The sequence below is a fragment of the Sinocyclocheilus anshuiensis genome, unplaced genomic scaffold (genome assembly GCF_001515605.1).
Source record: "Sinocyclocheilus anshuiensis isolate Anshui unplaced genomic scaffold, SAMN03320099.WGS_v1.1 scaffold1041, whole genome shotgun sequence".
Lineage (NCBI taxonomy): Eukaryota > Metazoa > Chordata > Actinopteri > Cypriniformes > Cyprinidae > Sinocyclocheilus > Sinocyclocheilus anshuiensis.
This window is the reverse complement of record NW_015554134.1, coordinates 74,430-77,635: the sequence shown is the minus strand read 5'-3', so window position 1 is coordinate 77,635 and position 3,206 is coordinate 74,430. Positions and strand designations below refer to the sequence as shown.

Here is a 3,206-nt window from a genome sequence, read left to right as displayed (position 1 = left end):
AAAATGTTACTGTTTTTGCTGTACTTTGGATCAAATAAATGCAGGCTTGGTGAGCAGAAGAGACTTATTTAAAAAAAAAAAAAACATTACCAGTCAAAAGTTCTTAAACAGTAATATTTTTAGTGTAAGTAATCTGCTTTTAACCCAAAACACAACATAATGTTTGTTGAGAGATTAATATGTGATTTAATACTTTCCTTATTGCCAACCTTTGTGATAGGGATTTTTACAGTTTAATATTAAGAGTTGTAGGACTATTTAAAAAGTCAGTTATTCAAATGGGACATTTTGCTTTTGCCCACTGCTGTATATTGTTACAGGTTATTTATAAAGCACTGAGCATGTGTGCACTATAAATAATCAGTGTTTGAGCTGTCTCGCACAACCATGACACATGAATATTCTCCTTTCCATTGCTTGTAGAAGTGACTACCAGTGCCATAAACACGCGGTTTAAATCCTCCAAAATGGTTTTTGGACATTTTATTTGGAGATTGTCTTTTCATGTGTATGTAACATGAAATATGTGAATACTAACACTTTTTTTTTTCTGGCTGTGCAGGGTCCATCTCTTAGACCATAACTTTCAAGGCAACTACCACTGAATATATCTTATACTAAGGTAAGCTGTTACAATTGTTGGCTGTTTTAATATTAATCCATAAAACATTTTAAGTTTTTTACAATACATATGCACAGGAGATACTTTGGAAGAAATCAACATAAAAACTACTTATACATACAGTGGCCTAAATAACTATTTGGACAATAATGTCACATGAGTCTAATTGCATTAGACACCAAAATATCAGATGAAGGGATGTATGTATGGGATGGGCTGATTTGCATATATTCATTTTGCAAATACTTTTCATCCACAACAGCAAAGCGATTTATATCTAGTGAATTGAACAACACTGTCTTTCTTTCTTTGATTTATGTGAATATGAACTAGGTACAAATGCATCAAAAACATGCATTAATTCATAAAGTGAGTGATCAGTCAAATGAATATTTTTCTTGAAATGTGTTATTTAAACGATGTAGGCTGTCAATTTACTACAGTTGCTGCACAGATGATAAAGTTACTCCTTGAACTGTTGCTGAACCAGATATGTATGCTTGAACCATGATTTTTAGTAATACCATGTGTGGAACTACATTACCCATAATTCTGGTGAATTCCCAGAAGTGAAAATAAAGTATAGACCAGGGGTGTCCAAACCTGTTCCTGGAGAATTTAGCTCCAACCCTAATTAAACTTGCCTGAACCAGCAAATCGAGGTCTGCAGACTCACTAGAAACTTCCAGGCACGTGAACTGGAGCTAAACTCTGCAGGACGCTGGCCCTCCAGGAGCAGGATTGGACACCCCTTGTAAAAGAGGTCACAGAGGCTGCGTCTGAAATGACATACTCTCTTGAGTAGGTACTTTTTTGATTAAGTACTTAAGTAATATGTAATTATGACTGCAATACTAATATGTAATTATGACTGCAAAAAGAGTACGTTCTAGAAACGTCTATTTTTCAACCTTCTTGTTTTCATATGTTTTTGTGTCTAAGCAACTGATTGAAATTGGTCCACTATTGACCACGGCGGTTGCAACTGTCAGCCACAAAACAGGCTGCGAATTTCTTTGGGCATGTAAATGGTTTGGATCAGACATTATGGAAAGGATCCCTGTAGAGATGGACCTGTTTGTTAACGATAAGATAATTTTAAACAAAACGGCCGGTTATCACTCTCCTCAAACCCACCAGACTCCATTGACAAATACAGTGATATGTTGTCGTAAATGTATAGTGTAATTTAATATGTCCATATCTCTGGCAGTTGTAGCATCGCAGTGGCACACACACATAGGCTCTTACTGGATAGCTGACATAACCTACCATAACCCTGTTTGGTAACACTCCACTCTCACTGAAAGGTTATCTCACTAAAATATTACCTTCTCTGTTTATCTGTAGGCATTTTGCTTTTACTACTTTCTGCTTGCTTTCAAATCTGTTACACCTAAAAAAAAAAAATCACATACCATGTGTTCAACAAAACGTAAAAGACTAGACCACACAATGAACATATGACAAGAGCACACAGCCACTGAAACAAGGTCAAAGGCCTTGTGCTCAAACAAAAACAGAACACAAGTGCACATGAAACTGACAAAGAACCCCCACCATACGCTCACAACGAAAGACAAAACATGGGGCATGAGTATCCAGATTCCAACACTGAACCGAAACCAAGCCCCAAACACACAACACGCCACATGTAAATTGTAATTATACATACCTCCATTCCTGCTTTTTTGTTTAATTTGTTGCATTAGTAAATTAAATCATTTGCTATGGTTATCCTAATTTGTTCATACTAATGAACTATTCACCCCCTCTCTTGTTAAACTCTAAAATAATATTCAACTTTTTTATTTGGCTGTAACTTGTGACTTTTCCCTCTTTAGAATTTGTAACATGACTTTTCCCTCTTTAGAATTTGTAACATGACTTTTCCCTCTTTAAGATTATGATTTGGAAAACGATAATCATCTCAAGATCATCTCTAAATTGGATTTATTTTTGGGCAGTCAAGTCAAAAGTGAACTGTTGGAGTTTAAGGCTTCTTGCAGTAAAAAAGAAAGAAAAGAGAATTCATTTAGTGTGCAATAACGACTGCAGGCTTGTATTCTTATTCTTGACCTTGTTTCGATATAAAGTAAAGGGAGTCAGAGTCAACAAAAAATTAAATTCGAACACTCCTATCTGAGGGAAGAAGTGATCATACTAGAGAAGTTGACTTTCACTGGTGTAATTTAATGTTGTTAAATATATAAAACATTTTACATGTAAATCATGGTATGTTCTTAATCTTTGACCTCATTGTTGTTAGTCAGTTTCACAAAAACACTGAATGACCAATAATGTCTCAAGCACTACCAGCAGCCCATAATTTTCCAAATTCTGTTTAACATGAAAAATATGCATTTTCATTTTCATGTTTGCAACATTTTACATTTACATTTAGTCATTTAGCAGACGCTTTTATCCAAAGCGACTTACAAATGAGGACAATAAAAGCTGTCAAAACTAACAACAGAGCAACAATATATAAGTGCAAATGACAAGTCTCAGTTAGCCTAACGCAGTACACGTAGCAAGGTGTGTTTATATATATATATATATATATTATACACACACATATATA

General features: G+C 34.8%; 1 protein-coding gene across 1 annotated transcript in view; it reads left to right on the top strand.

Moving 5' to 3' along the window:
• Nucleotides 1-3,206, top strand: part of LOC107670358 (G-protein coupled receptor family C group 5 member B-like) — a 36,911-nt gene that overhangs the window by 12,868 nt on the left and 20,837 nt on the right. The window contains exon 2 of the mRNA XM_016462929.1: nt 563-622. The gene's annotated coding sequence lies outside the window, so the exon portion shown is untranslated. The remainder of the gene's footprint in view (nt 1-562; nt 623-3,206) is intronic.